The sequence below is a fragment of the Ranitomeya imitator genome, chromosome 2 (assembly GCF_032444005.1).
Source record: "Ranitomeya imitator isolate aRanImi1 chromosome 2, aRanImi1.pri, whole genome shotgun sequence".
Classification (NCBI taxonomy): Eukaryota; Metazoa; Chordata; class Amphibia; order Anura; family Dendrobatidae; genus Ranitomeya; species Ranitomeya imitator.
Genome location: NC_091283.1, coordinates 183,553,340 through 183,580,434, shown reverse-complemented (window position 1 = coordinate 183,580,434; position 27,095 = coordinate 183,553,340). Strand labels below are relative to the sequence as shown.

The 27,095-nt window shown below is 44.1% G+C and overlaps 1 protein-coding gene across 1 annotated transcript in view; it reads right to left on the bottom strand.

Moving 5' to 3' along the window:
- COL27A1 (collagen type XXVII alpha 1 chain) overlaps window positions 1-27,095 on the bottom strand; it is a 407,011-nt gene that overhangs the window by 148,079 nt on the left and 231,837 nt on the right. The window lies entirely within an intron of this gene.

Genomic DNA, 27,095 nt, shown 5'->3' with positions numbered 1-27,095 from the left:
TACCCATGAACGTGTCTTAGCGACGGATGGCCACATGTCGCGTCCGTCGTGCAACGGATCCGTCGTGTTTTTGCGTTCAAGTGAACTTTTTTTTGTCCGTCGTGTCCGCAATTTTCTACCGTGCATGCGCTGCCGAAACTCCGACCCCTCCTCCCCGGACTTCAGAATGGGAAGCGGATGCGTTGAAAAACTGCATCCGCTGCCCACGTCGTGCACAAATTTCACAACGTGCGTCGGTACGTCGGCCCGACGCATAGCGACGGACCCATACCGACGCAAGTGTGAAAGAGGCCTTAATGAGCGTTTAATTTAAAAAATGGAAAAAAACGGCGTGGGCTCCCGCGCAATTTTCTGCGCCAGAGGGGGAAAGCCGACGGCCGGGGGCCAATATTTGTAGCCTGCTATGAATATCAGCCCGCAGCTGTCTGCATAGCCTTTGCTGGCAAATAAAATAGGGGGACCCCAGAAAAAAATGACGTGGGGTCCCCCTATATTTTATAGCCAGAAAAGGCTACGCAGACAGCTGCGGGCTGATATTAATAGCATAGAGAGGGGCCATGGATATTGGATTCCCCCCCCCCGGCTACAAATACCAGCCCGCAGCCGCCCCAGAAATGATGCATCACTAAGATGCGCCAAATCTGGCGCTTAGCCTCTCTCTTCCCACTCCCGTGTAGCGGTGGGATATGGGGTAATAAGGGGTTAACGTCACCTTGACATTGTAAGGTGACGTTAACCCCAGTTAATAATGGAGAGGCATCTATAAGACGCCTATCCATTATTAACCCCAAATTACTGAACACAAAAAAAAGACACAGTAAAAAGTATTTTAATATTCTAAATTTTACCATACTTACAAATCCCTTGATGATCTGTGGTCTTTTCCGACGCAGTCCATTAATATCGATTGTCCCACGACAGTCTGCCATGGAGAGCAGCCACACCAGGAGATGTGACTGCTCTCCATGGCTGCCAAAACACACTGACAGGAGCAAAAGCTCCTCCAGTGTATCTGCGCATGCGTGAGAGTTTACCGGAGCTCAATGAACTCCGGGACTCTCGCTTTACGACACTGCTGCGTGAGAAAATTTCACGGCAGTTCAATTGCCGTAAAGTGAGCTCCCAGGAAGCGACCGGGCAGCTCCGATACACTGCAGGAGCGATTAACTCCTGCAGTGTATCACCGGAGGACATCGTGGGACAATTTATGTTATGGATTACGACGGAAAATATTTTCTATTTTTATTTTGGGACAAGGATGATCGTGGATGGTGGCCTTCGGGGATGTATGTGGTGAGTATATACTACATGTTATATGTTGTATGTAATGTATGTTTTATGTGTGTTTGTGTTTTTAACCCATTGTAGTCAGTCGCCTGACGATGGGACAACTCTCCCATCATCACATTTCGATGGGAGAAGTAGTCCCATCCGACGAATGACTACAATGAGTCACTACTGGCAGACAGACACACACAGAGAGACAGACACACAGACCGACACACACACAGACACTACATACCATTTCCACCATACGCTTCACATCGACCATACACTAACTTCACTACACTCCGCCCACACACTTCCTCCACATCACTGACGTCACTTCCTTCTGCTGCGGTTTTGACACCCAAATCCGCATAAAATCTGCAGATGGTTTTTACATCTGCAGTTTTTATGCGGATTTTACCAACAAAATGGGAGTCTATGGGTGCAGAAACGCTGCGGAACTGCACAAAAGAAGTGACATGCACTTCTTTGAAATCTGCAGCGTTTCTGCACGGATTTTTCTGCACCATGTGCACAGCTTTTTTTTTCCTATTGATTTTCATTGTATTGTAACTGTCAGTGCAGTTCTGCAGCAAATCTGCTGCAGAAAAAAACGCTGCAGAACTGCACTAAATCTGCATCGTGTGCACATACCCTAAGAGAGTAAAGCATATTGCCAGATTCCTTTTAAAGGGGTTTTCTGAAACTTTAATATTGATAAAACTTATCACTAACCGATTCCACTGATCAGCTGATTGAAGGACCACAGTGCAGAAAAAATGGCACAGCTCCGTACACTGTGCCATGAATGGAACTGCAAGTCTTCTCCCATACAAGTAAAGGTCATCAATATTAAGATCCCAGAAAAACCTCTAAATTCACATAGATTTCTCTTTACCCCCATAACCTAGTTCTAAACTTAACTTTAGTCAAAACAGGAGAAACTTTTTTGTAAAGTTGGGACAGCTCTTTCAGCAGGCTTCTATCTCTCCTCTTACAAAATTGCCAGAAAAAGTGGCAAGATTTGTAATCTCAGACTATGCCTATGCAGAGCACAGCAAGAGAGAATGAGTTGGTGATCGGCCGCTGGGCTCTGAAAGCGTTGCTCTGAAGCAAAATCAGTATTTCAGCGTAGGTGCACACAACAGCTTTTAAATTCCGGGTGAATCTGTCAAGTTTTTCACGCAGAAAATGCTTCAGGAAAACTGGCTTTTTTGTAGTTTCTGGAGTGTTTTTTGCCAACAGTTTTGGCTGCTGGCATTTTTTTGGAGGGTTTATTCATCGTTTTTGTAAAGTCTTTTTTTACTGTCGTTTTCAGGTTGTTTTATTCCATTGAATAATGAAGAAACGTTGGAGGTTGGAGGTTTTTTTTTTTTAAATGTGGCAAAACATTCTAAAAAACAAGTGAGCATCTTCTGGTCATCTCTTGAGCTTTCCCATTGACTTGTATTGTAACGTACAGAGCATCTTCCAAGCAGAAAGAATGGACAGGTCACCTCTTTTAACTAGTTTGTGTCTTTGGAAGCATGATGTGGTTAAAAAACGTCCAAAAGCCTGAACATGTGCTCAGCAAGTCGCTTTTACATAGAACGGAGTATGTAAATTTTTTTGAGCGTTTTCTGATCGTCTTTTTTAGGCGGTTTTCCAATGAGGAGGACATTATGTGCACAATTATTCTAAAGAGGTCTACCATATACCATTTACGTGCATGTAAAGCACGTAAAATACAATGGCTTCGGTCACCTCTAGCCTACATGTTTGAAAGAAACGTCCCTGCATATTGCACAATATAAGTTTGTTTACTGGATACCACTGTATGTACTTTTATTTATTATTTTTGTGGTACAACATATACTGGCCATAAGGAGCTAAAAGGACACATTTTTGGCCTCTGTCTGACTAATGGGCTCCTAGTGACATAGGGTGTGTTGGGAGGTGCACGTTTTATGAATAGAGCCTGAATTTACTGACCCTAATTATTTGAAGTATATAAACTGTGGTAACCTCATCTACCCTGAAGAAAATTAAGGAAGCACTGAAATATCATATTCGATATTGATAAATGAAAGATTCAAGTTAAAACCCATTAAAACCAAAATGACGTATGAAGGATCAATGGAAACCAAAGTCCTCAACAAACAGAGCTGGAGTCCAAATCAGCCCAAAATCATAAAATCACAGATGGATCCAATTTGCGTAAATTTTATCACATGAACTCAAAATGTGAAAGGCCTCAACGTGCCTGTGTGCAACCCCAACATCCAGGCATGCTCCTAAAGAGATGGTGATAGTGTCATGTGGTATCTCTTCCCAGACCTGGATCAGAGCATCAATGGGTTTCTGAACAGCCTGTGGTGCAATGTTGCGGCATTGGATATACTTATATGCAATGTTCCAGAGGTTTGCAAATGGATTAATCTCTTGGGAACATGAAGTTCGGTCAATGGCATCAATGCCAGTGTCATGCAAGAACTGCCTAATATAGGAGCCCAGGCATTGTCTTGCATCAAGAGAAACACAGGGTAACTGTACTAGCTTCCGCTTTGCTACGGGACTTTTCTTGAAGATTTTTCTAGAAGTCTGGAATATCTCAGCTCAAAAGGTATTGAATTCACGAATATTTGCAGATGTCCACACTGAGTTATTCTGACCATAATCCTCAAGTTTAGGTCTTTGATGTTGGGTCTTTTTGTTCTTGCAGGTGATCTATGTGGTATTCTTTTAAGAATATGCATAAAATTCACAGCGTAACTAGGATGCTGTAGTACAAGCAAAATCTAAACCAAGTCACCGCCCAATTACAGTATGTACTTTTTAGAATATCATAAAATCTAACCTTTAATTATTAAAATAGAATAGACATATACAAAAAATTAACACCAATTACATAAACAAGCCTAAGGAGAAAATATGTAACCCTGTTCAGACTCACTCTTTGCTACCTCGCAGCAGAGGTTATATAGAGTAGGCGCCCCCACTTTCCTACCTTGCCGCGGAGTTTGGCTATAGGGTAGGCGCCCCCACTTTCCTACCTTGCCGCGGAGTTTGGCTATAGGGTAGGCGCCACCACTTTCCTACCTTGCCGCGGAGTTTGGCTATAGGGTAGGCGCCACCACCTTCCTACCTTGCCGAGCAGGATGGCTACGGTAAGCGCCACCACTTTCCTACCTTACCGCAGAGGATGACTAGGGTAGGCGCCCCCACTCATCTATGGCTGAACCTTTTTGCCCTGTTGTACCCTGTGTGGTAAGGGAGGGACAATAATTTTTTTTTAAAGTGCTAGTGCAGTTCACTTGAAAAAAATGCAATCATAAGCCATTCAGGACAGTGTCAAAGAATCACTAAACAGAATGTAGATCACTCTAGTGGAAAGAACAGTATTGCCCATCATACCTTCACTAATCCAATTTTGTCATCCAAATCTTCAGTAAGATAACCACCATTATTTGGATTGGTTTACAGCAAAGCAAAGCTCATTACATTAAATGATTATTATATTGGAGAATCTCCCTCCGGATGGTCTGCACGCTAACTGGTATATCTGGCTCCCTTAAATACTCTCCCCATAAGTGGAGTGCGTTCCAACAGTATATCACACCTACCGTGATCTATACAATCAGTATTGAGGCTAGGGACGCATTTCCGATTTGAATCACGCCCGTCTGCGTATCATTGTGTGTTCCAATTCGGGCCAGTATGCAATGAATGCAATGACAGTGTTGATGGTACGCTGAGAGACATGGAGCATCCGTCCCATGTCCTGGATAAGAAAAGTACCGTAACTTGCTGCTGATAGAAAAATCTCTTTCTGAGCGTTCAGATCACAATGCCTCGAAAGGCCTATTTTTCAGCTGCTCTGCCAAACAGCCAGCAAGAACTAGAGCAGTGAAATCCTCCATAATCCATTGAACAAGAAATCACAATCTATTAATATCATCCACTGCCGAACCAAGCGGATGGAAAAATGAGCTCTAAACCACTAGCGGACCACAATCACACATAACCTGATGGGTCACTATCACACAGAACCTCACAAGCCTAGGCATTGACTTTCCATGAATGACTGAAATCGAGTAACATGTATTATCAATAAAAAATAGGACACACTTGTACAAGATATTAGTGAATCCTTGTTCAGAAATATTGTGACCTTAATATATTAAGCCCCATCTAAATCAATGTCCAAACCAAAATAAGAACAGTTGGTTGTGGACATGATGCTGTTCGATGTGCTGTACCCATATAAAATCAATCAGTACCTTTTCCCCCATGAAGTTCCTTCCTGCCTGAATGCTAAGCTCCCCCATGTTTTGTATATGATTGGTGCAATAATTCCCTTGGTGGATGATGTGAGATTTGGATTCGTTTTTGGTTTCTGGCGCCCAGATTGGTACTCCGTGTTAGCTGTACAATGGCAGTGCGAACTTCCTTGGCTGAGACACAAATGCTTAGTAATCACAAGAGGCAACCAGGATGCCAGCCGGCTGGATAAGGCACACTGCCTCAATGTACCGATGTGGACGCTGCATAAGGGTCATGTGAATTTTTTTGCTCCACTCTAATTACCAATTATAGTAATGTATACATAATGTATATAACACTTCACTTGTAATGGATAACCCTCCACCATCAATAAAGTCCAAAATAAGAGACTAACAAAATCTGATTTGGATCCTGTAAATTTTCACAATATATTGCAGTTCATATATAAAAAAAAACAAGTTCTGGGTTATCAGGCGCAATACCAGACACAGCCTACATATAGGAAAAAAATTATATTCCTGTACGCTTTATATTGTTTATACAAATATGTGCGTCATAGCTGGAGGCGATCACTTCACATGACTAAGTAGGTAGAAGATTAGTTGCTGTGAGGACATGCATTAAAAGTAGTTAAGGTTTTGCAAAGTGGTGCTGAAACTCGGGCCCAGTGTTTCTGAATGCCACTTTATTGCATGTGGTATTTAAATTATTCCTGGGAATAAGAGTCTTTGAAAATGCAATGCTAAGGAAAGTGACCGTTTCCATGCCCTAACAATAGCCTCAGGGGGGATTTGCGATGTCTCAAGTCTGAATTTTCTGAAGCATGACAGGAATGTACTTGTGTGACCTCCAGCCATCGCTGTGGCCTGGACACAGTGAGATTCAGGACCGAGGATGCTGAATTGGGAAATGTGCGCATGTTCACATTAGAAGAAATGGCTGTATAACTGCTGGTGCTATTGCTGGGAAGAAGCAGCCATGTTTTTCTACAAAGAGAGTCTCTAGCTCTGGAGGATCCATCCTGCCCTGCGTTACATAGACAGCTCATGGATATGAATGCACCCCTCTGGTGGTGCTGCATGGAAACCGAACACCTGCTGTTAGGTTTCCCCACTGATCAGAGCTAATTGCTGATGGTTCCAAAAAGGAACATTCTGTAGTCCCTTTAAAGGGAAGGTGCCACCAGTTTTCTTGTATTTTGTTTTTTTTGTGAAATTAAGCTTAAAATAGTAATTAAAATGTATTAATGCAATGTTTGCACTGTTTGCAAACATTTCTATATGAAAAATATTATATATTTTTCTACAAATATACATATTTACCACTAGGGGGAGCATTTTCCGTTTTAGACCTCAAGCAGCTATAGTAAGATTTACCAGCAGCAAAATTGGGGCAGTAACTGCTGACATCACCATTTCCCTCCCCTTTTGGGTGGTCTAATATCCCTGGGGCAGAATGAAGAGCAGCATCACAGGGCAGCCCCATTTTGTGTGTGACTGCTCTGTGACCTGCTATCACCAGCAGTTACTGCATCAGAGGCACAGCTTGGTTACAGAGGAGCAGAACACAGTGGACTCGGCAGCATTTTTTGTGAATAACATTCTTGCCATCCCCCTTCCCCCACCTTAATCCCTGTCCTGTCAGCTGCCCTGCTCTCTCTCCAGGTGTCACCTCCCTCTCTGCAGGCTGTGAGTGCAGCTTACCAGAGATCACAGGGACTGTGTGTGAGGAGGAGGGGGAGACACGGCAGGAGAAGGACACAGGGCAGTGTGTAAGAGCAGAGGATGTGCCTGCCTGGAGTACAGAGGAGCAGTGAGGGCTTCTTCTGTCCTGCGATAGAGAGCATAGGGCTATAATAAAATGGCAGCTAGTCACACCTACAGCAGTGAGTTGTGCAGCCCACAGAGGCGTGCCCAGCTCACTGCTAATGCTGCTGCAATGTTAGAGATAGGAGATAATAGACCAGCGCTGACCCTATGTCCATGGGGTGCCGTAATCTGACACTGATAGTGCCCTGCTACTGCTGCAAAACCAAGATGTCAGCCCCCAGTGCATTCTTTAAACTCATATAACACATGAAATCTGTTTCACATGCATTTCAAACTTGCTTATAGCAGCATATTATGCTACATTACAGTGATTTATTAATGACCTACAAACGCGGTACCTTCCCTTTAAGGTCCCAAAGTTTGATCTGTGAGGGTCTGAATGTCGAGACCATATTTAATCTCGAAGGAGAGCTGCCCTTGACTGAGCACTTCTGTCCCTTTGCTTTATCAATTGGAGGGGGTCTTGGCAGTTGACCACCTCCAATCAAAAATTTCTGACAGGTCTTTATGAAATTTCAGTTACTTTAACCTTTTCCCGGTTATAGGACTAGTATGTCCAATGTGGGGTTTGGGTGTATGGAGTGGGTTGAGGAGCAAAGCCAACTCCAAACCGGGCAGGTGTCGGCTATGTAATAAAGCCGTCGCTTTTCGCTAACAGCTGCAACTGGACAGAGCACTGATTGGTGCGGTTTACCTACTTAAATACCGCTATCAACCTCCTACAGCAGGATTGCCTGGCACAATTAGTCTCGTGGCCATCACCCCCGCCCCTTACCCTTCCAAGATGTGTTTGTGGACAGCAGGAGTTGCAATGGCAGCTAGAGCCCTACTGAAGGCCCGCATATAAATAGTTTTGGTTATGAAATCCTGCTGATAGATTTCCTTTCAGGGAACATTAAAAACAGGGATTATCTGAAGCAGAAAAATCCTTTCAGTGCATTAATGTTAGCAAATCCAAATGGCATCAATTGTAAAAATGGGCAGGCCAATAGTTATTTATGCAACTTAATAAACATGTAATTATAAAGTGTAGCACCATTGACTTAAATAAGGAACATGGTGCAATACTACATCTTTACCAGAAGAGGGCAGTCAGCCAGTTACTCTTCACTCATGGTGCAGGCTTTGTGAATACACTAGTCATAAACTAATTACTAGTATTAGGTACTAAGGGGTATCGTTTCTCCTTATGGAGAGTGACATACCATCTCTGGCTTGTCAAGGTAAGGAGGCTTATTTGCCGTACAATGCTCCTCTGGGAAATATAATATGCAAATGACTTGTAGGATCGCTACTTCCAACAGGTGGCGCTATAGAGTTTAAGTCCTCTTTTTCTCAGAAGAGGCAATTTGCATATAGTATTAGGTAGTAAGAGATCTAAAGAGATCAATATACAAAGGTGGCCGTATGCAGACTGAAGGGGCTTAATCTTCAATTTTTCAATACATTTGTAGAATCAGTAAATTTGAGGCATCCTTCTCTTTGACCCCAGACTGTGTGGTTTTTAATTTCTGCGGTGCAGTACTTAAGATTATTCTTCACTGTTGGCATAATTGCGAGCCCCCTACCCCCTCTAATTAATTAAATCTATTCATTACCTTTTCAAAATGGATCAGTTAATCCCAAAAGAAACATACACTAAATACAATAAACACTTTTTTCACATGTGGAAAAAGTATATGAATACCCTTCCCCTTGGATATTAGAAATAGACTAGTCTCCAATTTCGGAGGCATGAATTGGTATTGGAGTTGATTGGGGAAAAAAAACACCTATTCGTTTAGACCACAGGCCAACAAAGTAATAGTTATGGAGATATTTTGCTAAATAACTCGAGACACACTGGGGTTGGGGAGGCATCTGGTTTTATTTTTGTTGTTTAAGGTCATAGACAAAAGAAGCCTGTTCTTTTTGTTAAGTATTTCTGTCTAATTTGTCAGTAAAAAGATTAAAAAAAAATTGTAGAATCAGGATTGCGCCATTATCACATGGAGATTTTCTTACCGTCTGGAAATAATGAGAACACAAGGCTGGGAATATGGCACTCATGACTGATCTAGGGGAATCACGTACAGTTTTGGATAGGTTATGAGTCACCATGGGGTTTTTCTGATGTAGAAAATCAGAATATGTTTGGGTTTTGCAGTACTGAGACATTCACAAGTGTCTAAGTTGTTCCCGGATACTGAAAATCTATTTGATTAAAGAGTCGGAAAAATTACATACTTGTAGGACAGAGGTGTTGACTTGTTTTTTTCCTGGGGCTATTAATGCTCACTTCACCGCTACGTGGGATCACTTGATCACTTTTCAGAACAGTGATTGATGCCTTCTGTACTCTCCTAGGCTCAATTGCTATTTACTGTAATCTTGTCTTCGATTACGATAACCCTCCTGCAGACTTTGCCTTCTTTCTTTCCACTGCTATCTGTCCTTTGTTCCATCTTTTTTGTCTCCCTCTTTTCCACTGGTAGTCATCAGGACCCAGATTGTTTTCTACTACGACCTACCTAAGAATACCCATCATGCCTGGATACTTCTCCTACTGTCTTAGTATTTACTTTCATGCCCTGTGTTAGGCTAATTTCACATCTGCAGAGACCCGTCCTCGAGATTGCAGGGGGCTCCCATTAATCGGACCACCTGCGACCAGCAAGTTTTCCCCCTTCCAAAGGTTGTGTGATTTAGAAAAAACTCCTGTAAGCTGCATTTACATGAGCAGATTCAATGTCTGAAAGTTGCATCGATTTACAATATTAGTGCAAGTCTTTTTCTCAGGTGGTCAAAAAATGCAAACGTTATTTTAATTGAAACTGCTACAGTTTTTTTTTTCTGATGCAGTTTAAGGGCAGTCCCACACGTCCAGATAATTCCGGTACCGGAAAAATCGGTACCGGAATTATCCGTGTCCGTGTGCCCGTGCGTTTCTGTGGCACATCAGTGTGGCACACGTCTGCCGCCCGTGTGCCCACTGGGTACCACACGCACCATGCTGGGTACCACACGTACCAGCATCTGGTGCTGAAGCCCCATTCATATCTTCCCTGCAGCAGCGTTTGCTGTAAAGAAGATATGAATAATCGTGTTTAAAATAAAGCTCCATGTCCCCACCGCCCTCCCACCCCCTGTGCGCCCCCCCGCTGTTCTTAAAATACTCACCCGGCTCGCTCCCTCGCTGGCGCTGCCTCCTGTCCTGGCCGCACCTTCTACTGTATGAGCGATCACGTGGGGCCGCTCATTTACAGTAATGAATGTGGCTCCACCCCTATGGGAGGTGGAGCCGCATATTCATGACTGTAATCGGCGGCACCACGTGACCGCTCATACAGTAGAAGATGCGGCTAGGACAGGAAGCAGCGCCGGCCAGCGAGGGAGCCGGGTGAGTATTTTAATAACAGCGGGTGGGCGCACAGGGGGTGGGAGGGGGGTGGGCACATAGATCTTTATTTTAAACACGATTATTCATATCTTCTCTACAGCAAACACTGCTGCAGGGAAGATATGAATCGCGGCTTCAGCACCAGTGGGGGGTATAGCACTTAATGTAGCGCTGTCTCCTGCACGGCACACGGACTACGTTCGTGTGCGGTACGTGTTTTACACGGACCCATTGACTTTAATGGGTCCGTGTAATCCGTGCGCTCCCACGAACACTGACATGTCTCCGTATTTGGCACACGTAGACACGGTCCGCAAAAAATCAATGACATCTGCACAGATGCATTGATTTTAATGTGTCTACGTGTGTCAGTGGCTCCGGTACGTGAGGAAACTGTCACCTCACGTACCGGAGCCACTGATGTGTGAAATCGGCCTAAGTTGTTTGCACCCTTTTGATTGGACAGTGCCAGTTTTTGAGCATTTTCCATTAGAAGACGTTGCAAAGAAGTAACATGCACTCTTTATCACACCAAGTGTTTTTTTTTTTCAAATCTGAAGCAGAAAAAAACAATGAAGTTATTGAACATGTGACCAGCAAAAATGTTTTATAACAAAAATAAATAGAGTCATGCAGTGACCCCTGTTACAGGTAGGGGGCGCTGCATGGTCTCCCCAGAATATGCATGGAGGCGTATTGAGGCCATAGGAAGGCATGGCAATCCCAGGCATAACTATGGTGATGAGACAAAGTCCGGCATTATTGTGATTGGCCGGTATGTGTGTTGCAGAGGAAGATACTCTGCCCTGCACACCAGAAGTAAGGTTCTTCTGGGACCTGTAGTCCCACAAGTAATTGTGTTGTTTTAGAGGGACACTGGCAGGGCTTGTTTGAGAGCTGGGAGGGTCAGACTAGCCACACACACACCTACCACCTATGGGAGTGGTTACAAGCATGTAACCAGGATGTGGGTCACATGGTTCCTGTGTATGGATCTTGGTCCTGTGAGAGGAAAGGCCTGGGTGTTGGGAGGTCCAGAGTGGGGACCGGATCCCTGAAGAGCACCTGGTGAGGCCGTGATCCTGAGTGGCCTCTGTGTTGGGAGGTCCTGTGTGTGGACCGGATCCCTGAAGAGCATGTGGTGAGGCCATGGATCTGCAGAGCCGGTGAAGGCTACCGTGTGGGGGAAGCTACCGTCCTTCTGTAAGTCTGGAACAGACTGGTGTATGTCTGTCAGGCAAGTTAGTGATTCCCGTTAGGCAGCTTCTCCATTGGATATAATGAACTGTTTGTGGTACGGTTTATGACTCTTTAATAAACCGCATAAACTGTTTTGTGTTAAAAACCGTGTCCGTGTGCATTTATCCCGTTGCCAAGCGAGTATTCCCCTACCCATTAGTGAGCGTTATCTCACAATTGGAAGAGTGTTTCAAGTGTTTCAGTCATTTTTCAAATGTTTTTCGCAGTGGACTTGTTAAAAACAAACCTGTGTGCGAGAGCCTTACAAATCAGTTGACTCGTTTAAATGGCCTCTTACACAGACCGATGCCAATGGTTAAGCAGACGAGCTTGCTCAGCACAACATACTAGATTTTTCCCATGTCTGGTTAAAGAAAAGTGATTTCATCTAATGATACCGTGTAGGGCAGGTGAACAGATTTTGTGAATCCCTCTTGACTCACTCTCGGGGGTATTCATCAGTCCAAGTCCAGAGTGACCAACACTTTCCAGACACGGACACTGGGGCGTCCTCTGTAGGGCTTCTGAATTATTAATAAAGCCCACACAATGGCCATCCAGTTTCTAGGCCATCAAATGGAAATTAGCAAAAAGGGGGGGGGGGGGGGAGGAGCCAAAAACATCAAAACTTGTTTTTGTAAACAGCCGCACCTAGACCGAGTTCCAAAGTAAACCCAGCTAATGTCATTAGCTTTGTCTTTCTGTCTGTGATCCATCAACAACCCATTCACTTCTACGAAAATATCAGCGTTCCAATAAATGGGTTGGAGGCGGGATGAAAAGCCTGGGTGTACTGCTGCACAGCAGCCTTTATGCTGTGGTCGCCCCAGAGTTAAACCGATCCCTGTCATTGTACGTGGGCTGAGTCCAGAACATTGCATAATGCCTTAAAAAGTATGGAGACGGCTCAAGCAAAGTGTGGGCGGCATGGACGATACTTCAGCTCTTAGTTGAATCAGCACAGATTCTGTTACAACATTTCTGCTGAATCTGACAAAAATTTTTTTTTCCTCAGTACTATCCTCTGGTCTTCTGCCAGGGAAAGAATCACCAAAAATAACAGAAGTTATAAATCTATTTATAGGATGTGAAGTTACAATGAGTCAGGCAAAAGGACCAGTAAACGACTGATTTTCTTACTAGGAAAAGTTTTACGGGTGTTTTCAGGAATGGCGGGGCTCGGCGGAGGCCATTAAATGTCATGGATGGCTTAGAAAGATCACAATCTAGATTATAGAATTAATTTAACGTGTATCTCCGGTTTGGAGAGAACTTATAAAAATATATTAGGAAACTGCATGGAGCCCAATTTAATTTCAGCTCAGTCTGCTGGCAGGACAGATTCAGTTTCCATGCAGTTCTCCTCAATAGCCTATTGATAACCAATAGACTCCTATTTATGAAGGACTAAGACTTACTATGGGGTACAGACATGCATGGGTTTGGATAACGAACAACATTTATTACCTATCCACCTGTGGGACCCCCACTGACCCCTGGGACCCCCACTGATCATGAGTCCGGTGCCTCCCATCACTTTAATTACTGTCTTAGGAAAGAGCGAATAGCTTTGGATAACTCCTTATCCAAATAGTTATAGCGCTTACTGAATAGCTGCATCAGGAACCCGGATACCTGGAAAGCCCCCCGATAATCAGCTGTTTGGCAGACTGACAGAGGTAGCTAAATACAGCACAAGGCCATCTACATCCGTCCCATACACTTTGAATGGAGCAATACTAAATTTGGTTAACCACCACCCTCTTCAAGTGGAGGACTTGTGACTTCCATTTTGATGAATGGCAGGACCCCCAGGGATCATATATTTACCAGCTATCCTGTGGATATAATTTTGTCACCACTTCCCTCGTCTCAGTGGTGCAGCCACCATCAATCCTATATTTATTATTCATCCCTGTAAGTCAGAATGCAGCCATATGTGTGGGATGCTCGTACTTGAGGTGATTAAAAGATATGGACAACGTTGGGGGGCATATTTTTTTTGCACATGTAGTCAGATTTGTTTGACAGCTTCGTATAGTGAAAGAGAAGCTGAGCAGAATGATATATAGGTTTGTTGGTAAAGACTAAATACAACTTGCATTTCATTTACTGATATCCCTGGTGTTTGTATGTATGAGTCCAGTGGGCGGTCCTACTAGTGATTGACAGCTAATTCTGCATGTAGTGAAGACTGTCCATTACTGGACTCATACATTAAACACTACAGATTTCAATGAATAAAATATAAAGTTTACTGAAACTTTTCCAAGAAAAGGGTCTAATCAGTCTGATCAGCTCCTCCTGCTCTATAACATTCTGCCAAAAATCAGTGACAATGTTCAACACAACAACAGTTTTTTTCTTTAAATCCATGTATTCTTTACTAAAAAACAGTTTTCCAATTGGACTTATACAGTCTTGGTGTTACACTGTCTACTGCTGGTAGCAGAATGAGTCGTCTGATCCATCAGCGAGGTCGTTCTGACAAATTCACATTAGACTAACATCGACCAAACTCGCCAATATCGACAAATCTGTCAGACAGTCTAATGTGTATGGGGTTCCCCAAAGAAGAATGTCCAGGGAGGTATGGAAACGGTATGTCCAAGTTCAGATTGATAAAAAAGTTTATGCTGGGCTTTACCTTCACTCATATGAGCTTCTCTGAGAGGAATTTATTATGGTTAAATCAGCTTTTTAATGCAAACGTATTTTTAAGTTTTTAAAAAAATATTTTTCATATCATTAAAAATAAAATTAAAAATTTTGCAAATTTCACATTAATCACTAGGCCCAATTTCAGACTTCTTCCTGGTGGCACAGCATCAATAGACTCAGAACCTATCTTTTGTATAGAAGACTTCTGAGCTTCTAATCCATATATCCGCTAACTTAGCCAAAGTTCATTGTGTAAGGAGGAAGAGGTGAGCTGTGACATCACCTATTGTGATTGGTGAATCCTGTGTTATCTACTGTAAATAAAGGTGCTAGCAGTCATTTTACATGAGGAGGAACTTAGGAAGTGAGCTGTGATATCTATTGTGAATGGTGGATCATGTGTTATCTACTGTATGTAAAGGTGTTATCAGTCATTGTACAGGAGGAGGAGGTGACCTGTGACATCACCTATTGTGAATGGTAAATCTTGCCATCTACTGTATCTACAGGTGTTACCTGCCATGGTAATCCTGTCTGTGATGATATTGAAACTGCTGAAATCACCAAGGTTACTTACCGGTAGCTGTTTTTTCCGGAACCCATGACAGCACACCTGAGAGAGGGATCCGTACAGCCAGGACAATAAACCTACTGAAATAAAAGGGGGGTACCTCTCCCCTGCTTCAGTTGGGTTACAGAGTATGAGAGGACCTCTGGTTAATTTAAACAGATAACCAACACCACATTATATAAACAAAAGACACTCAAACTATAGTGCCCACCCAAAAAGTGAAAAGGGGGGAGTATACGAGTGCCGTCATGGGTTCCAGAAAAACCGGCTACCCGTAACGTTATGAACTGGTGATTTAGAACCACAATGGACCTGGTGGTTAAGAGCATTGAAAATGACCTGATAGTTACTAATAACATAGGACGAGCTCTGAGACGTGGGAACTCTGCTGACCGCAATCCCTAATCCTATCACACCACACTAGAGGTAGCCGTGGAGCGCTCCTGACCAGACCTAGGCGCCTCGGGCACAGCCTGAGAAACTAGCTAGCACTGAAGATAGAAAAATAAGCCTACCTTGCCTCAGAGAAATTCCCCAAAGGAAAAGGCAGCCCCCCACATATAATGACTGTGAGTAAAGATGAAAATACAAACACAGAGATGAAATAGATTTTAGCAAAGTGAGGCCCGACTTACTGAATAGACCGAGGATAGGAAAGATAGCTTTGCGGTCAGCACAAAAACCTACAAACAATCACGCAGAGGGCGCAAAAAAACCCTCCGCACCGTCTAACGGTACGGAGGTGCTCCCTCTGCGTCCCAGAGCTTCCAGCAAGCAAGACAAACCAATATAGCAAGCTGGACAGAAAAAATAGCAAAACAAAAGTAACATAAGCAGAACTTAGCTTATGCAGAGAAGACAGGTCACAGGAACGATCCAGGAGAGAGCAAGACCAATACTGGAACATTGACTGGAGGCTAGGAACAAAGAACTAGGTGGAGTTAAATAGAGCAGCACCTAACGACTTAACCTCGTCACCTGAGGAAGGAAACCAGAAGCCGCAGCCCCACTCACATCCACCAGAGGAAGCTCATGGACAGAACCAGCCGAAGTACCACTCATGACCACAGGAGGGAGCTTGACCACAGAATTCACAACACGGTAAGTAACCTTCGTGTTTTCCTTTCATCCATGACAGCACACTTGAGATTTTTTTTTGAGAAATGAAACATCTTAGGGAGGGACCACTGATTGCAGCACCCTTCTACCATAGGTTAAGTCAGCAGAGGACAGATTTAGTCTGTAGTGCTTAAAGAAGGTAGATGGTGAGGACCAGGTAGCGGCCTTACAGATCTGATCAATTGATATCTCCGCCTTTCCAGCCCAGTGGTACCCACGGCTCTGGTGGAGTAAGCCTTGATGCCTTCAGGAACGAGAGCGCCACTCGCAGAGTAAGATAAACTAATGGCCTCCATGATCCATCTGGCAATGGTACTTTTAGATACCCTGTAACCCTTTCTGCTACCCTAGAAGGCTATGAATTGGGACTGGTCCTTTCTCCACTGACTGGTCATGGACATATATTCTAATATGGACCTCCTCATCTCTAAGGTATGGAATTTTTGGGTTATTACAGAAGGAGGGAAACATGATGTCCTGGCTCCTATGGAATTTACGAACTACCTTGGGGAGATATGCCGCACCAGGTCTTAGAACAATCCTGTCCTCATATACCTGTGTGTAGGGGGGACATATAGACTGAGCTTGTATGTCACTTACCCTACGGGCTGATGTTAGGGCCACTATCAACACCGTTTTAAGCATGAAGGCTTTCGCAGATAACTCCTGTAAGGGCTCAAATGGTTCCCTAGTTAGCACCTCTAAAACTAGGTTCAGGTCCCATGGAGGTATTTTTGGGACTATAACCAGTCTTGATTAACTACAGGATCTTATTAATCAGGACCCCCATCTATTTGATGCTAGGTTGCAATTTTACAAGGCACCCAAGGCCGACACCTGTACATTGAGAGTGTTAGTTGCTAGCCCTAGTTGCAATCCCGACTGTAGAAATTATACAATAGCTCCTACGGGAGCATCATTCCCCAAGGGCTGCCCTAAAAACTCCAGGAATCTCTTCCATGTTCTACCATAGATCCTTGATGTAATCAGCTTCCTACTCTTCAACAGGGTGGATACTAGCCCTGGTGAGAACCCCTGCCGATTCAGTAATGCCCTCTCAAATTCCATGCTGCCAGATGGAAGCCCTTCACTTGAGTTTTTTGGAAAAAAATATGTATATGGTCAATTTAAGGAGCGCTATGGCTATAAAGCACACTGCAATAGATTAGTGGTAAACAAACCTTTTATTAAACCACTATGCGTTTCGGCAGCGGACTGCTACCTTCGTCAGGTAGATTTAGGTAAATCCACCAGAGGAAGGTAGCTGTCCGCTGCCGAAACGCGTAGTGGTTTAATAAAAGGTTTGTTTACCACTAATCTATTTCAGTGTGCTCTGCAGCCATAGCGCTCCTTAAATTGACCACATACATATTTTTTTCCAAAAAACGTTGATATTCCCCTTGAAAGCTTGTGGCTGGAGCAGCTTGGGGCCATAGAATTCATCTCCAGAAAACAGGCCCTGAGCTGACGTCACATCATCTGTAGTGGAATCAAGTGACTGGATCTTGGGCCCACGTGACCAGACCAGGAAGCACAGCACAGGAGCAGTCCCGAAGCAACACAGCAGGAGTGCACAAAGACATCTGCTACCAGAGTTGTGCAGGGGTGCACAACCCTTCCAGGTGAGAGGCTAACCCGCCCACCTTTCGTTGAAATATCCCAATTAAACCACCTGATGCTTCTCATGCTGCGCTCATCCATGTTTATTGTCCTTTGAGAGTGGCACACTGGTCCCTGGGTAAGAAGGTCCAGGATCTCTGGAATAATCCATGGATCGGTAACGGATATCAACCTTAGAAGGGATAACCATGGTCTCCTTGGCTAAAATAGAGAAATGAGAATCACCGTCGCTTGATCCTCCCTGATATTCCTTATGACCACTGGAATCATCTCTATCGGGGGAAATGCATAGGCCATACTGAACTTCCAAGGTATCTGAAGGGCATCTACTTCAAAAGCATTCTCCCTTGAATTTAACAAACAAAAGTTCCTCACTTTCCTGTTGTGTAAACTTGCAAACAGATCCATCTCCGACCTCCTCCATGCCCGCACTATTTGCTTGAAAAGTAGAGGATTTAGAGACCATTTTCCCTGTCTCAATTTCTTGCGACTCAGGAAGTCTGCTTTTGTGTTTTCTATTCCCCTATATGAAGTGTCGTAAGGGACATTAGGCGTTGCTCTGCTAGCTGGAGTAGGAGGTTTCCTGCCCCCATAAGGCATAAGGACCTCGTTCTCCCCTGGTGGTTGATATAAGACATGACTGCGCGATTGTCAGACATGACTCAGGCATGGCGACCCCGAATGAAGGGGAGAAAGTGTCTTAAAGCTCTTTTCACAGCCCACAGCTCTTTTAAGTTGGAACCCTGATCTCTTTCCAAAGGAGACCAGGTTCCCTGCAGGATGTTAGATGTGCCCCCCATCCGGAATTACTCGCATCCGTCGTGATGACGTCCTCCACCGGCCTCAACCACTGGACCCCTGATGCCAAATGCTCTCTTACTGTCCACCAGGACAGGGAGTCGCTTACTGCCAAAGTAAGATGTAACTTTCCATCCAAGTGCCCTTTTAACGACCTCTGTGCTGACAGGACCGCCCACTGTAGTTGTCGCAGGTGAAATTGGGCCCATCTTACTGCTGGTATACAAGATGTTAGGGATCCTAGCAAGGACATCACCTTTCTTAGTGTCATATTTAGCTGATGTATTGCTGACAGTGCCAGGGCCATTATTTTGGCTATCTTGTCCCCTGGTAGGAGACAGATCTGGAGCTTGGAGTCCAGAACCAACCCCAGGAGGGATTGTATCTTTTCTGGTCTTAGCCTTGATTTAAGCGTATTTACCATCCAGCCTAGCTCCTCTAGGACCACCGTCACCTCCCTCATCTGTTCTGCACAGTGATTTTCCGACCTCACGACTATAAGGAAGTCGTCCAGGTACAGGATGATATCAGTGTCCTGAGAACGAAGGCAGGCCATCACATCCGATATTACTTTGGTAAGTACTCTCAGAGCCACTGACAGACCGAATGGAAGGGCTGTATACTGGTAATGCCTGACCTGTCCTTGGACATACAGAGCCACCCTCAGGAATTTTTGATGGTCTCGATGGATTGGGATGTGGTAATAGGCATCTTTTAAGTTGATTATCGCCATGAAGCAATCCTGGAACAATAGCTTTATAGTTGTGCTCACTGACTCCATTTTGAAGGAATAATTCACAATCCAACAGTTGAGCTTCCTTAGATTGACGATAGTCCTTAGAGAACCATCCGGCTTCTGTATCAAAAAAGGGGGAATAAAATCCCTTTCCAATCTCTTCCACCGGGACTTCGCACAGAACTCATTTTTGTAACAGTCCCAAAATCTCCACCTTCAGGGCCAGCTGTTCTCCTGGTGATTTCCTGCAGGGTGTTAATATAAATGTCTGGTGCGGTGGATAGAGGCAGTCTATCTTCAGACCGTCCTTGATGACACAAAAGATCTAGCGACTGGGGGAGATATTCACCCAGGCAGGGAGAAAGAGAGAGACACCCCCCTATCTCTGACCTGACGTCATTGGGGGGGGGCTTTTTTGAAGATGTAGAGGGCCCTCTGAACATATATCCAGACCCCTTCCTATCCTTGAAGTCCCAGCTCTTTCTTTCTCCTCCTCCGAAAAGAAGGCTTCCTAGCTTCCACCGAGAAATGGGGAAACCCATTCTTCTTGTCACCTGCCTTCTCCAATATGCCTCTAGCTTCTGTCCGAAGAGAAACTGGCCGTCACATGGGATGGAGCAGAGTCTATTTTTTGAAGACCGGTCTCCTGGACACCCCTTCAGCCATAAGGCCCGTCTAGCCGCGTTGGATAGGCTCGCCGACCTAGCTGCTAACCTCACAGAGTCTGCTGAGGAATCTGCTAGAAAGGCCGCTGCTCCCTGCAACAGAGCTATATTGGACAAGCTCTCATCTCTCGGAACCTTACTCCTAAGTTGTTCCTCCATCTGTTGCAGCCAGGGAGCAGGCAGTACATGTCCCAGCTATCGCCGCCTCCCAGGTGTGCCTCAGGAACCCATCAGCTTTCTTATCTAACGGGTCTCTAAGTGTGCCAGAATCCTCCAGCGGCAGGGATGTCTTCTTAGAGGACTTTCCCAACCCTTCAAGTCCTTCTCCTGAAAGGGGTATCTCCTTTTAGAAGATGAAGGCAGGCTACCAGACCTCTCCAGCTTCTTCCATTCTTTATCTATGAGCGCCTTTATCCTGGAATGAACTGGAACGGTGTGGTTCCTTTTTTCCTCCAAGCCCCCAAACATAAGATCATCTAGGTATTTAGGTGCCCTTTCCTCCTTTAGTCCCATTGTTGACCTGACTTCCCTAACCAGTCTATCCATGTCCTCGGCCGGAAAGCAAGGTCGGCTGCCTACATCACTGTCCACCCACTGTCAAATTAAGGGTACCGGATTCAGAGGCTAATCAGGGGTACGTATTACGTCCCTCCTGGCTACTGAGGAGTCCCACGATCTCTGGTCGGGACAGCTCCCACTCCTGCCACTCGAGCAGTGCTCCTTTTAGTGCGACCAAGCTGGTGACCAGGCACAGACACTAGTGATGTCTCCTGCTGCTACTGTCCACTGGGATCCTCCATGATGGGGGAGCTTCGGACATAAGCGCTTGTTCTGTGGTCATCCCTCTTACCTCCTTATAAAAGGGATCCACTGATCTTCCGGTCATCACCCAATCGATGCCACTCCCCCTCCACCTTCCCCGCTGGAACTCGCCAAGTATCCACACGTCCTGGCCAGCTTTTTCGCCCTGGGCGCCGCCATCTTGGTCCCGGCGCACACCCATCAACGTTACGCGGGTACGCCCATTCTCAGCGTGCCTTGCGTGCGATGTCGGCGGCATGCACCCCGGAAGCCGGCCTCCCTATGGAGCGGCGGTCAGAAGGCAGACGTATGTGGAGGCCCAACGGACCCACAGATGGCGCCTCCAACACCCGAAGGCCGGCATACAGGCATCTTGCCTGTTCTTCCAGTGCCGGGACGGGAGTGAGCAAGTATGGAAAACAAAAATAACAAATTCTTAAACCAGCCCAGGTTTCAGCACGAGGGTTCCTGTCAGGACAGGAAACTTCACCCATGACAGTACACCTGAGAGAGGAATCCACTCAGCCAGGACAGGAAATCTACTGAAATAAAAGGGTGGGGGGGAGAGGTAACGCCCTTTTATTTTAGTAGGTTTCCTGTCCTGGCTGGGTGGATTCCTCTCTCAGGTGTGCTGTCATGGGTGAAGGGAAAAGTCATACGTAAAGGACAGGGCACGCAAGTATAGTATAAAGCTTAGAAGCCAACTGAAAAGTTACCAAGCTTTTCTTTCTTTTTTTTTTCTATATGGATATCCATATCCATGACTCTTCCTTTGTGGTGTGATACACATGCGACGTTGCACCAGACCAGCTATTCAAGAGAAAAGCAAAAGGATGCCATCTCGTAAGAGGCAATTTTCAGGGCTCAAGTCCAGTGGCCACACATTACGGATTTAAAAAGATTCCCCTCCATTCTCTGCTATTATTATAGCATTATGTCTAAATACAAGCGGTTATGACTTATGAGGCATCATTAAAAGACAGACAAGTGTTCTCCATGGCCATTTTTCTCCTCTAAATGAAGCACTGTTGTGATCTTTGTATTTCATTCAGGGCAGCTGGTGTGATGACAGCCAACCATCTGATGACAATACGAGATCTGTAATACTACCACTGATGATGCCTCTTGTCATTCTAGGAGAACTTCTGAAACATTGAAATGGGAGGAAAAGAAAAAAGTTACAGCTGGAATTTCAACATTTCCTTCTAATTTAGCACTCAAGTTTAGATAAGTATAGATGGTACCATCTCGTGAGCAGCCTTAGTTTGGCTCCTTAGTCTTTTAAGTAGCTCAACACAGTTATCGGATTAAAGCTATACAGTAGGTATGAAGGAGAGAAGTGTCAGTTCTGGTGGGGAGGTAACATCAAGATTACATGGAGTGAAAACAAAAAAGCAAGAGAACAACATTTAGAAAAAAAAGCGGGTAAAGAATGTGCTATTTTCAGGATTTATCTTTAGTCACCAACCCATAAAAATATAATTGTCATGTTTTAAAGGAAATCTATCCCCAGGTATTGGTCGTAGAAAAAGGATGGAGGACATAAAATACTAACAAACCAAAATAGGCATCTCAAGACAGGTTGCCACCAGGCTGTGTTTTCACAGCGGGCATACCCAGCTTTTGGCCTGATACCTGCTTCTACTTCATCTTTGCTAGCAATCCCAGTGCTGCTGTATATTGGGCTTTGATTCTGGCTTATATCCAGTTATTACTATATAGCACTGGGTTTGGTGCTGTTGGTCTTTGACAACTCTGGGGACGCCCTGTGTGTTGTCACTTTTTGTGGGAGTATATATACATATGGTTAATGCCAGTTACTTTTTTTAGGTTTAAATGTATACCTTATATTGTATTTAACTTTCCGATACTGATATATATTATTACTGTACCAGTATCCATTTTTTGCCTTTCGCTGGTTTAACACCGCATGGGGGGAATGGTGTGCTCGTGTTTGATCCTTATGGATCAGGTTTTAATTGGTTTTATATTTTGTATGTCCTTTGCTTCTACACAATAAAGTTGTATCTTATTATATATATATTGTAGGTGTGCACGCATTTATGCAGTGTCTTTCTTCTTTTGTTCAGTATTTGTAGTCTCATGCATTGTGTAGCACCCTGATTTACATTGTGCCTATACCTGGTATTGGTAGTGCTCCGAACAAGTCTTGTTTTGATTCGGACAATTATCGAGCAAAACATTAAACTGAAGCAACCCTTCACTTGTTTTACATCAAATTTGAACTTGCTGAATGTTTTTTTTGGAGCTTGTGAGGTCTCCATAAAATCCCTGAATCACTCGACTACTGAGGTCTCCTTGGAAGATTAAAGGGAGATTTACACTAAAAACATCTTTAGATCTTACAGAAATGGGTGGCGTGCTCGGCTATATTAGCTGAGAGAACAATATCATTTACTCTATTAACCATCCAGTTTACAACTACCAACCGCAGGTCTTTGATGCCGAGGACTAGACATAAATTTTTATCTTGTCATTCTGAAAGTTGGAGATTTTATTACCCTACATTAAAAAAAACATGTATTACTATTGAATTGTAGGTCGATAGTGCACCAAAAACTACACTTTATAGCGCATTATATTTTTAGGGGGGATAGTGAGAAAAAAAAAGAATTACACAGGGAATGTGATGTGACCGCACCTTACAGGCTCAATGAAGGGCTGTCCCCAAAATCGTAAGCTATTCATTAGGTAGAGGATAACTTGCTGATAGGAATCTGACCGCTGGGTTTCTTAAGCCCCCGTCACACATAGCGAGATCGCTAGCGAGATCGCTGCTGAGTCACAAGTTTTGTGACGCAACAGCGACCTTAGTAGCGATCTCGCTATGTGTAACACGTAGCAGCGACCAGGCCCCTGCTGTGAGATCGCTGGTCGTGTCGGAATGGCCTGGACCGTTTTTTGATCGTTGAGGTCCCGCTGGGTAGCACACATCGCTGTGTTTGACACCTTACCAACGACCTCGCTGACAGGACGTCCCATTGAATCGTCATGAAATAGCATTGTTGTACAGGTCGCCGCATCGCTGCTGCGTCGTTGGGGAGATCGCACTGTGTGACATCTCACCAGCGACCACATAGCGACGCAGCAACGATCCCTGACAGGTCATATCGTTGTCGGGATCGCTTAAGCGTCGCTATGTGTGACGGGGCCTTTAGAAGGCAATGTTGCACCAGAGAGCCAATTATCTTCTAGTGGAGAGCTGCTAATTTGGGTTCTCATGCTACCTCCCTATGTAGGAAACAACTTTTGGGAAAAAACCCTTTCAGGCATGTCAAGCAGTCAACCAGCACACTACTCAGTAGTAAAGAGGGGCAAAAAAACAAACAAACAGATGACTCTCCATAGGGTTATAAAAACCTCTACAGACATCTCCAGTTCAGGTCACTGTTATTGCTATGCAAAAGTAGAAATTGAGTAGATTATAGTTCCCAATATGAAATTGTGAATAAATAAGCAAAACTACAAAGCCTATGTTATGGGTTCACTAGGCAAGTTGGATTCTCTAGGCCAAGGTGAGCAGCAGGGACCAGAGGTAATGACACAGAGGAAAAGGGCAACATGTGGATCAGTGAGAACGAGCACCACAGGGGACGAAGGGCAGCAAATGGACAATGGAAGAACTAGATGATGCAGGAGGACAGACACACCAGAACAGCAGAAAAAGACAAGCAGTTCGGAAATTGCTGCAGGGATATGGTTAAAAGAGACATAGCTGCCAGAGATAATCAGGTACCTTGTATTGGAAATAAGCATACGACGTCTAAGACAATGGCGGAAGCGCCAAGCCTTTCAAGGCAAAAGTGCTTCAGGAAAACACTGGCAGTTGTTTTCATGAAGTGTCTTTGCCAACGTTTTTTCAGAATCTTTTGGAGCAGTGGAGTTTACTTTTAAGTATATATTAGAATAAACCTGGTGCTTCTTTTTATTTACTATGCTTTGCTTATATAGGGCCATCATATTCCTCAGCGCTTTACAGACATTACTATTGCTGTCCCCATTGGGGCTCACAATCTAGATTCCCTATCAGTATAACTTTAGAATGAGGGAGGAAACCGGAGAACCCACAGGAAACCCACACAAGCACAGGGAGAACACACTAATTTCTTGCAGATGTTGTCCCTGGTGAGATTTGAACCCAGGATCCCAGCGCTGCAAAGCAACAGCGTTAACTCTTAACCGCTGTAAGATATCCGAACCCTGAACCAGTTAAAAGAAGTAACACAATATGGAACATGTGCACAGAGATGTCAGAAAAATCGGAATCTGTCTGAAAAAGACAGCGTGTTCACATATCCTAATCCAGCAAATAGGAAATGCAGGAGTTGCTGAGAAGATAATTGGTCAGCTAACTGGAGCAATCTTGAGGTAGATGGCGCCAGCTCCTACATCAGCACATAGTAGCTAGGTGCTGTACTTGCAGGAATACTCAGGCAGCTGACAGCTGCCTGAGCCGGCCTTAAAATGCAGTGTCTGGCGATATGGGAGGCGTTTACAGAATTACCAGAGTAACCCAGCATAGACTAGTACAGAGGGAAGGAGCAAGACCAGGACAAGTAAGTAACAGCTTAAAGATTTTTTTTTGGAAGTAATATCAATTTACAAAAACAAAAAAAAGGTCCTCAGTGATCACTAGTACCTCAACTATGTCCCTATTCACCAGAAGAAAAAAAAAACGTCCACTTTATTAGTAGGATTTCTAGGATAATATAAATAGCGCACATATTAAGTATTTTGTAAACTAAGCTATAATTTCCGATTATGCAGAATTTCCCAGCGAGAGTCAGTGTTTATTTCAAGGGTTGTCCAGGATAAGTAAAAAATGTCCGCTTTCTTCCAAAGAACTGCACCACAACTGCCCACAGTTTGTGTCTGATATTGCAGCTTACCTTCATTCATTTAAATGGAGCATAGCTGCAATACCGGACACAAATTATGGGCATAGGTGGTGCTGTTTTTGTAATTAGGACAGTTCCTTTACCTATGGCACTTTCCATAATGATGTCTTTATGAATTGATCCAATAAAGGTCCAGCAAAAATGGCAGCATCTTCACAGACTTTCTGTACATCAGACTGTGTAATACAAAATTAGATCACGTCCAGCAAGCTATGTTTAGATGTTTCCAGAAAAGTCATTGCCAATCACAGATACAGTGACAAACAGGGCAATTTACGTGGGTACTACACACACCCTAATTAATAAGTATTTTCTTTATTAGCATCACATGAAAGCATTAGCTGGCAGTTTCCCGATCCACCCCTACATGCCTGTAATCCCATCGGTTTTCTATCTGCCAAACCCTCGAAATACAGTACAAGCCGTCCTATTTTTTGGAAGATTTAGATGTCATTTTCCTGTATTTTTTTTTCCGATCACAAGTTTTATCCAAAAGTAGCCAAAATGTGCAATGATGACTCACGGAAAATGGGGGTGGTGATGGTAAAGACCTGTCATGTCTGTGGTCAGCACTGGTTTACACGCATATAAAACCTTTACTAAGGAACAAAATTCCCAGGACCCAGAAGTGAGTTTTCTGGATGAAGAAAGGAGAAATATATATTCCTAACACCAAGGATTATATTATCACTCAATTATCTATCCAATGTAACATCCCAACTGGGACGTCTTGAAAAAACAAAACAAAACAAAAAAAAACAGAGAGGTCTCATCACACATGCTTTTGAGATATAGAAGTTATCATTGGGGACTGTGAACTCATGGATCTCCACTTCTTTAGTTAGGAGACTCCTTAACCCATTACAATGGGCCTGCTACTGAAATCAATGGATTTCCGAGAGGATCAAAACGGTGAGTGAAGTATGAAGGGAATAAATTTCCCTTTGTATTTAAACTTTGGGGTATTCCCATCTTATAAACTGATGCCATATCACTAGGAGAATACATCACTTTATGGTTGACTGTCAAACCTTTGGGATATCCACTGATCTTGGCAATGAAAAGGAATTAGTGCAGCATCATCTTCTGAGTTATTTTCCCTTCATAGTGATACGGCACTAGCTCCCCTTCATTCCCAAGGATTTGGCATGATTGAATGAGTCATCTAATCCGTACCTTATGCTGGGCAGGCATAAGGATATGGTTATTGGAATACAAACCACCCG